The sequence below is a fragment of the Pteropus alecto genome, unplaced genomic scaffold (assembly GCF_000325575.1).
Source record: "Pteropus alecto unplaced genomic scaffold, ASM32557v1 scaffold7, whole genome shotgun sequence".
NCBI classification, from domain to species: Eukaryota; Metazoa; Chordata; class Mammalia; order Chiroptera; family Pteropodidae; genus Pteropus; species Pteropus alecto.
In genome coordinates this window covers 61653317-61663153 of record NW_006494614.1, presented here as the reverse complement: position 1 = coordinate 61663153, position 9837 = coordinate 61653317, and the positions used below count along the sequence as shown (strand labels likewise).

Genomic DNA, 9837 nt, shown 5'->3' with positions numbered 1-9837 from the left:
GTACCACACTGGGTAGCCTTGTCTTGTGGATAATACACCCCAAGCAGATGGCGAGCTCAGGAGGGCAGGACCCAGGACTCCATCTGGCATGCAGAAGTTGCTCAGGGGGCTTGTCTATCGATGATTAAAAAAAATGCCCCCTTGCGCCTGAGCGTGTCCCTGAGAGCTTTTCCTAGAGCTGACACTTGGCTCCTTTGGCAAGAGAAGGAGGCGGGGGCTGTCTTCCCATCGGCAGCCCCCAACCCGGCTCCCAGTCCCTTAACCTGGTTGTGCTGCGTACTTGGGTGATTCCAGAGAAGGCACCAGCTGCGAAGCCCACTGCGTGACACTGCGGGTTCCACTCGTTTCGGGGTCAGTCCTGGGAGGCGCTGGAGACTCTGAGGGGAATGGAGCAGAGACAGCCCCTCACGATGAGAATGAAGAAAGCTCTGTTTGCAAGCACTGACTTTGTGTGTGCGTGAATGGACCCATGTGCCCTGCCAGGGACCCATGAGGAAGGCATGGTGTGAACCCATTTCACAGGGAGGTAAGTAGATACTCAGCAGAGCCCAGAGCCCACCCTCCCATTCACCTGCTTTACTTCCTCCAGAGGAGAGGCTCCTGCCCCTTGGGTCACTGCTGCTCTGAAGTAGTGACAAAAACCAGGATGATCATAAAACACGCTGCTGCCGCACACGTGCCAGTTTCATCCCGTAGGGTGCTCGCCGCAGACCTCACGTGTTGCACATTCCCATTTCACAGATGAGACAAGTGAGGCTGGGCTGGGAGGAGCGGCCAAGGTAAGATTTGAACTCTGCACGGGCAAGACGTCAGCAATGCAGGGCAGAGCATGGACAGGACGGAGGGAGAGGGGCGTAGGTGGCAGCTCGGCCCCCCGGAAAGCTCCCGGTTCCTACAGGGGCTCTGGTCAGCGAGGGGGCAGGTTCTTGCCCCTGCCTTCCTGGCCTCTGTCCTGGCCCAGGGCCCAACACTCCAGTCTATTTTCCAGACAGGAAATATGAATCAAAATAACATGACATACTCAACCATAATTAGCGCTGTGTCGTGAGGCTGAGCGAGCCTTAATGAGGAGCAGGCCTCTGCAGCCAAACCTGCCAGCCACGCCCTCCTTCCTTCCCTGTCCTCCCCCAGCGCCATCCATCAGTTCCCCGTCCCCAGGTCCATGGAGAGGGCAGGAGAGAGAGAGGGAGAGAGTGAGGACCAGAGGAGGCAGATAAAAGAGAGAGGGGGAGACGGAGAGGAGGGGGAGGGGGAGGAGGAGAGGGGAGCCCTTTGTGTGTTATTTGGTTTTGCCGTTTTGACACACTCGGATTCTCTGGGTATCTAGCCTGCTCTGGACTTTGATAGCATCTTGTACTCTCTGGAGTCCATTTGGGAGTTCTCTATGAAAGTCTCTGGCTGTACAAGAACGGGCTGACCCTGCGGCCCTTCTAGCTCCAGGGTTTGCTCAGATCCTGCCATTCTACTTCCCCTCTCTCTGTCTCTGTCTGTTCTGTGTATTTCTCGGTCTCTCTCCTGTTAGCTGTGTCTCTCCTGGTCTCCCCAAGCTTCCCTCTGTCCCTTTCCCCATCTCTGTGCTTTTTCTATCTGTTTTTATCTTTGTGTCTCTCTTTCTCAGCTCCCGTTCTCTCTTTGTTTTTCTTCTCTTCTCTCTCCCCTTCGGTTTCCCCCAAACGAAAGGACTCCTGATGAAGAGAGAGGCTAAGGCTGCAAAGATGTCCCTTCAGGCCCGCCCCTTCCTGTGACCTCCCAGCTCAAACCCCTCTCCTCTCTCCAGCCCCTCAGCCCGCCCCTCTCTCCCAGAGACCCCCCAGAAGCTCCCCTCCTGGAAATGCCCTCCCTGCGACCACCCCCTTGCTGGCTGACCTCTGCTTCCCTGGTGGTCTTCCCTTTGGTCAGCTGGGTGAAAGGTCGTGGCTGTTGGAGGAGGCCCGGGGTCTTTGAGAGCATCTAACTGGGTGTTCCCCACATGAGGGCCTGGGAGCTCTGGGGACCCTGGGCCGCCCAGCCTGGGAGACGCAATCTGTGAGCAGTTTGCTCCTTCATTCCTTTTCCATGTTCCTTTTTACGTTCGCCGTTCATGCTCTTCGCGGGAAAGCCCCGCACATCAAGCATCCGTGAAGCTCCGCGGTCCCGCCTTGCAGAGGACATCACTGTTAGTACCAGATATGTCAGCAGGAGTTTGTCTAAGCAATTTTATCCTGCTTTTCTGGCTTGATGATAGTTTTGCAACTAAGGGCACAGCTCTTAATGATCAGACCTGGACCAAGTCAGTGAGCACTGCGAAGCCTCAATTTCTTCATCTGTAAAACGGGAACAAGGACAGCGTTGAAGCCCCACAGGGTTGAAGGGAGGACTCAGTGGGCGTAAACACGCATCCAGCTCTGGTCCAGGCCCTGAGAAAGGGCTCAATGAGTAGTCACGACAGTGTGTGTGCCAGGCCTGGTGCTGGCTGTGTTCATGCACATGAGCTCACGGAATTGTCACAATGGTCCCCGGTGCAAATGACGTTATCCCCTTTTAGAAATATGAGATCAGGCTCAAAGAAGTTGAGTTACTTGGCCAAACTCTGCTATTATGAATTTCTTTATTCATTCATAGTTCCACCCAATATCTCATGAATGGTGCTGTGCACCGTGCACCATGCTAGGCACCGAGGCTGCCAAGGGGAGCAGGGCAGGTGTGCTCACTACCCTCGAGCGCTTTCAGTCCAGCAGGGGGCAGACATTCCACACCTTCACACCGGGAACTTAAATCACATGACACAGTGTTGTGAGTTCATCTAACCTGGGCTGGGGGTGGTGAGCCAGGACTTCTTTCAGCATATGGCCTTGGCAGTGAGATTTGCTGAATGAAGAGAGGTTAAGAAGTAAGGGAGGGGTCTACGGCCATGCCACTTTGAACAAGCCCGATCCCGTCTGATTTCGGAAGCTAAGCAGTGTTGGGCCTGGTTACTACTTGAATGGGAGACCACCTAGGAAGACCAGGTGCTGTAGGCTTTAAAAAAAAAAAAAGAAGTAAGAGAGGAAAGCAGCCCAGGCAGAGGAAGCAGCAAGTGCAAAGGCACTGGGGTGAGACAGCGCTGACCATACTCACTTGTGTGAATAAGACAAACTCGAAGGAATGGAGTAAACAGTGAAACATGGGAGGTCAAGGCTGGAGAGGCTGGCTGAAGGGCTTGCAGGCCACTGAGAGGAGGTGGTCTTTCAAGCCCAGAGTGGCCCAACCTTATAGCTCAGGGCAGTGCCAAGACAATCTCTGGGTATCAGCCCTCAGTCCAAGGCTTGCCTCAGCTGCCAGCAGCCTGGTTGGTATCTGACAGTGCACTGCTCACTGCGAGTGGCCCAAGGTACTTGCCGCTCTCATCCCTTGCTATGAGTGGCTTCAGCTATAGCAGCCCAGGAAGTGTCCTCAACCTGGGCATTTGCGTGAGTGTCCAGCTCAGAGATGGCCACTGCCTGTTATGGACAAATAATTCTAGAATTGCTAGAGGAGCTTGTTTTCCCTCCGGTACAGGGAGCGTGGCATGTACCTGAGCTTGCTGGGGTGGGGATCACCAGAATCTCTGTCCTCACAGACTAGGTTCTGCTGTCTGCATGAGGTCATGGTGGGGGATGCCCAGCTCACTGTGGGGTGCTTGTATCAGGGCTGCTTGCACACTCTATAAATTAGAGCTTCATTTTTACTGATTTTTAAATAGCTCTATTGAGACGTAATTTACGCACCATGAAATTTACCCATTTCAGGTGTACAATGGAATTCAACTCAACAATGAAAACAAAAACAAAAATAAAAACGAATTACCTACCTACTATGCATGACAAAGCTAACACTCAAAAACGTTATGCTGAGTTAAAGAAGCCTCGTGCAAAAGAACACACGTGCAGTGATTTTATTTATATGAAATTTCTAGAAAACATTATTTCCTTATTTTGGAATATCCGATATGGAAAAATTCAATTGAATTTAAAATTCATTCTTTTTTATCCCAAAACCTTTTATGTACATTTGTTTATAATAGAAAATGATGTACAATAGGGTCTTTAAAACAGTTTTAATTATTAACCATTTTTAAATAGCTCTAAAAATTGGTTAAAAGTTTTTTTAAAATCACCTCGTGTAAACCAAATGTTTTTTTGGCAGTGATTATTAAGATCTTGAAGAATCATCTTCAAAATGTCTCTACCAGTGGTAGTTGTTGCAAATGCCTTGTCCCATATCCCCTTGGCCCCCAGTTCACCTGCAGCTCTGGCAGACAAGTTCCAGTCAGCTGGCAGCACCCTCCCTTTACCCTCCCCGCATTGCAAGCACCTGAGTTTCTCTTATTTTCTGCTTGATAACTTTTTTTGGCATGTGAAAGATTGCTTCACTCATATCCCCGTGCAACTTGGAAGTGAGAAGATGGGTACGTCCTTCTATGAAGGGGTGGGGGTGGGAGGGGTGGGAGATGGAGTGATGAGAGTTGGTAGATAAATACCCCTGATTCCCTATTTTTACACTCCAAGGGGGCAATTCCATATGTAGGATCATGTCATCTGCAAATAGAGATAGTTTTAGTTCTTCTTTTCCAATTTATATCCTTTTTATTTCTTTTTCTGACCTCATTGCTCTGGCCAGGACGTCCAGCACGGTGTTGAATAGCAGTGCAGGTTGGCATCTTTGTCTTGTTCTTGATGGTAGAAAGCAAGCTTTCAGTCTTTCACCATTGAGTGTGATGTTAGCTGAGGGTTTTTCTTAAATATTGTTTACCATTTCGGGAAAGTTACCTTCTGTTTCTAGTTTTCCGAGTTTTTTTTTTTAAATCATGAAAAGGGGTTGGATTTTGTCAATTGGCTTTTCTGTGTCAATTGAGATGATTAGGTAGTTTTACCCCATTTTATTTTATTAATGTGGTGCATTACAGTGACTGAGCTTCATATGTTGGACCATCCTTGCATTCCTGGGATAAGCCCCACTTGGTAATGGTGTACCAACTTTTTAATATGCTGTTAGATTCTGTTTGCTAGTATTCTCTTGAGGACTTTTCATCATTATTCATAAGGGATAGGGCTCTGCAGCTTCTTGTGGTGGCAGGAGGGCACTTCTGGAGCATGTCCCACATGGCTTCTCGGAGGTCCCCGGCGGAGCTGAGTCCCATGCGCCCACAGTGGTCTCTATGTCCCATGTCCCCCTTGACTGACTTGTCTCGTTCCTCTGTCTCACTCTTATTTCTGCACTTGTGCTTCCTGATGTCTCCTCCCTAGTAAACTACTTTCTCTCAAGTCCTCATATCAGATCTGCTTTGAGAGGAATAAAAACTGGGAGAACCCAGGCTGGCGTGACTATTTCAAGCATAAAATCTAATTTAAAAAATTACATTCATGGAGGAAAGATCAAAAGCCTACTTTAAAAAAATTAAATTACCTTTATTTGGAAGTTTTGTATTCTTTCAATATTTAAACATTTTCCCCAACCTCGAATTTTATGTGTTTTTTTTTTCAGCATAAGTAAAAAAAATGATGCTTTTCCTTACCAGATCCCGGTAGGGGCCTCCACCCACTTTTCAATGGTCCCTTATGGGCTGCACAATGTTCTCATATTCTGTGTGGGCTGTAAGGGCAGAGAAGTGTGTGGGAAGCCCTGCTTTGGGCAGGGGATGGTGGCAGCTGCCTGGTATCTGTGTGGAGGGGATTGCAGGAGACCCTGCCCTTGTTTTCTGTTTGAAGCTGGGAAGCAAGAGGAGCCTAGGGCTAGACCCCCCAGCCCTGTCCTAGATGCACTCACAGAGTAATCAACAACAACTCTCTCTCTGCTCATCCACCCAATAACCCAGGAGTTCCCACCATTCCTCTCAATGAGACCACCACTTGCCACAGGTAAGATAGCTGATGGTTGGGCCCCGTTCACAGAAGAGATCCTTACTCTTCCTTCCAGGTTAACACTAGAGAAAGCCAGTGAGCAAGAATGCCACCATTACCCTGGTGATCTAGAACTGCCTCTAACCTACATAAACATGTGCATGGAAGCACGTATGGGAACCTAGCCTCAGCCTTGACACACAGTCCCTGTATTTTGTAGTGATTAAGAGCCTCAGTCTGGGATCAAGGATTCGAATCCTGCCACTAGGCTATTGTGTGACGCAAGGTGGGCAGCAGGAGGTTTGGGGGAGGGGCTTGCCAGTCTTGCTTTGGCTCTTGGACTTGTCCTAAATGAGATGGAACATTGAGGGGTGCTAGGCAGGGAGCAATGGGGGCTCCTGCACAAGGGTCTCTCTGAATGAATAATCTAATTTAATTCTCAGGCTCTCAAGACTCATGGCCTGGAAGGTTTGCAGATGTTGCTATGATGACAATTACTTTCAACATTCCCCCAGGCCAGGGACTGGACCTTTGTGGAGAAAGCATGCATTGGACCAACTATGACAAACCCTAGGGTGGGCATGAAGGGTGTCCCTTCCATAAGGAAGTTCTAGTTGGTCCATGGGGGTGAAGAGCCAATCCGTCTAATTCATCCCTCACTTAGATGATCTAATTACCCTTTTAACCTTTGTGGGGGCTTAATTAAGGCTGTTTAGTCTGGGTATGCTGCATTTGACTCATTAGGTAAAGCTCATGGCCTTCCCTCTAGTCTGTCAATGACCCAGATAGACAGACTTTCCAAGGTGTCCCCTGAGAGGAAGAGAAAATGAATGGTTTTACTTAAGCTCTCCCCAGCCTGTGGCGGGTGTGAGCTGACCAGAGAGCACTTGCAGGTGGGCTGCGGAGGGTGGTTGCCCCAAGATATGGGCACAGTGCCTGGGGTGGGACAGAGCTGAATGCAGGCTTGGATAGTTTACTCAGATAAGATCTGGCCATAGTGCATGTGTGTGTGTGTGTGTGTGTGTGTGCGCGCGCGCGCACACGCACGCGCACGTGCGTGCACGTGCATGTGCACACCTACACCTTCTTCCTTGCTCATATAGAAGGGGATCAGAACTAGGGGTTAGATACCACTCTTTTAGCAAATTGTATGGAAAAATGGCAAACCCAATGAGATCCCAGAGACCATCTCATCCAGGGGTTAGCAAACATTTTCTGTAAAGGGCCCAGAGAGCAGATATTATAGGCTATGTTGGCTTTGTTTGCAACCACTCGATTCTGCCCGTGAAAGCAGCCATGGGCAGTACGTAAATGAATGGGTGTGGCAGTGTTCCAATAATACTTTATCAACCAAAAAAGATGGTGGGCCAGATTTGGCCTGAGAGCCTTAGTTATTGATCCTAGATCTAGTAAAATTTTCTAAGTGAGGAATTCAGACAACCTCCCTTCTAACACCATAATAGCTCACAGGCTATAATCTTTCTGAAGCTTCCTTCTTCAGCAAATTTCAGGTTTTTTTCAAGGTTAAGTGTCATATTTTCTATATATAGTATTTATGGGTTTTCTGGCCATTTAACATGTATGAAACTAAGGTACCATTTTTATTAGATTCCTATTGTTTGTTTTTTAACATGTCACTGATGAAGTTTTTGAGTGCTGCTCTCTTAATCCCTTTCTTCTCATAAGCTCTGTGGTTTTGTCGTCCAATTTTGCATAGTGCAGTGATTTTAAGGAACATGTATGCCATGTTGTAGAAGAACTGACCGTATTTTTAATCCAGGTCTACCGAATTGTAGTCCAGTATTTTCCATCTGTATTGGTTTAGAATTGGCTTGGCCATAGTAACAAATAAACCTTGAAATCTCAACAGTTTCATACCATAAAGATTCATTTCTTTCTCACTCAAAGTGTAGTTCAGGTTGGTGACTCTTTAGGATGGGTGCCTCCATGCTGTGACTCAGGGATCCAGGATACTTTATGTGGCTCTGTCCTCTCATCACGTGACCTCCATAGTCACTGACAAAGTGGAAGATGGAGCTGGAGGATCCTGGAGGATGTTTTCTAGATAAGGTCTGGGAGTGGCTTAGAACACTCCTGCCCATATTTGTCAGAAAGCTGTCACACAGCCCCTACCTAGCTGTGAGGGAGGCTGGGAAATGTAGTCTTCTTGAGTATCGAGGAAGGGGAATAGGATTTGATGTGCACACTGCAATGTCTTGGTCACATAGCCTCATCTCAATCCACTTACCTTTCGATAATTCACTGGCATTTTATGCCAGGCACTATTCTAGGCTCTGGGATACATCAAAAATAAAATAAAACAAAACTATAGAAACAAACCTTACTTTTGTGGAGTTTACGTTCTGGGGAATAGCTATAAAAAAGCAAACAAGTTAATGTAATGTGTGTCTGCTGTGATGTGCTATGAAACAAAAAGAATGCTTGGAAGTGGGAGAGAAAGCGTTGTGGGTAGTGGCAGCACCGCAACTTTAAAAGGATAGTTGGTTTGAAACCCTCTCTGAGAAGGTGGCATTTGAGAAAAATCTTGAAAGAGATTCAACAGGGAGCCATGGGGAAACCTGCAGTAAGAGAATCTTAGCCAGGGTGAACAGCTAGTGCAAAGGTTTTGAAGCAGAAACATACCTGGAATATTCAACGAACCGCAAGGTGTTCAGTGTGGCCGAGAGTGTTTGGAGGGGAGGGAGGGAGGGAGGAAAAGTAGTAGGGGATGAGATCAGAACTATCAAAGGGTGGATTTCTGAGAAGATGTGGACGATTTTTAAGACTTTCAGTTTGAGACCACTGAAAGTCATATGATTGCTGCACTAGAGCCCAGGACATTGTATTCTACCTCTTGGCGTCACCACTGACCCCTGGCATCGGGTCCTTTGATAGATGAGGAAAGCGGGGCTTAAAGAGGTTAATGATTCCTATTTCCCAGAATCATAAAACTAAAATGAGAAAGTGGTTGTTGCGTGTGTTGGGAACTTCAGTTTCGCTTTATGGTAATGTGCAATAAATATTGAGATTGTCCAGATAGGTGGACCCTGGGTGCCATGGGGTTAGTGAGTTACCCCTTGAGTCCTTGCTCCAGCTGGAAGTTCTGTGGTTCAGACCCTTTGTCTGAAGACAGCATCTCACTCACTCATTTACTGGTCCTGATGGGGCTGCAGACAAGGTGAAAACACTCTGTGATGTTTTTTCCTCTGTGGAAAGGGGGCAGGCAGGGAAGCAGCAAATAATTAAATTGATGTCGACATTTATTGCTGTGAAGGCAATAAAAGCATCACATGGCTTCCTCATAAAAAGTCATAAGGTCTATTTACAGTCCCACATTATTTTTCTGGTAATCCAAACCAGAAACTTTCTCTGAAGCTCATATGTGTTCAGCTGAGAGCTTCATGACTGGCTGGGGGTATGCATCAAACCCTCCTTCTCTTGATGGAAACTGTGTTTCAGTCTCTGTGGTTTATTGATTCAAGGCAAATGCCTTTTGGCCATTACCCAAAAGGTCAATAGCTGCAATCTTGGCATTTCATTGGCAAAAGGCAGGGATTCTATGCTTGGGCCATAGAACCTAGCAACTATGAACCATCAATGTTACTTCAATTATCCATAATGATATCTCATGTTTCAAGGCCACTTATCAATTTTCTCAGGATGTTTATATAGAGTATGAATTAGGGTTATTTCTTTGGAAGAACAAATCAGTTACATGTATCAAAATTTAAAATTCATGTGCATCTTTATCCAGCAATTTCACATGTAGGAATCTACCCTGCAGATGAACTCACACATGTGCTCAAAGGCCCATGAATATTGAAATAAATATATTTTATTTGAAATATTAAAATAAATAAAGTCAATATTGAATATTGATATGCTGAAAATACAGAAAACTACTGAAATTTCTATAGGTAGATGGTTATAAATAAATAACAGTACACGTGCCTATAAAACAAGACTACATAGCCACGAAGCAATTGAGGATGGTGTGTGT

At 46.8% G+C, this 9837-nt stretch overlaps 1 pseudogene; it reads left to right on the top strand.

Annotated features, from left to right (window-relative positions):
* The first annotated feature begins 2880 nt into the window (after window positions 1-2880).
* LOC112475071 lies at window positions 2881-2999 on the top strand (annotated as a pseudogene).
* The last annotated feature ends 6838 nt before the right edge of the window (window positions 3000-9837 follow it).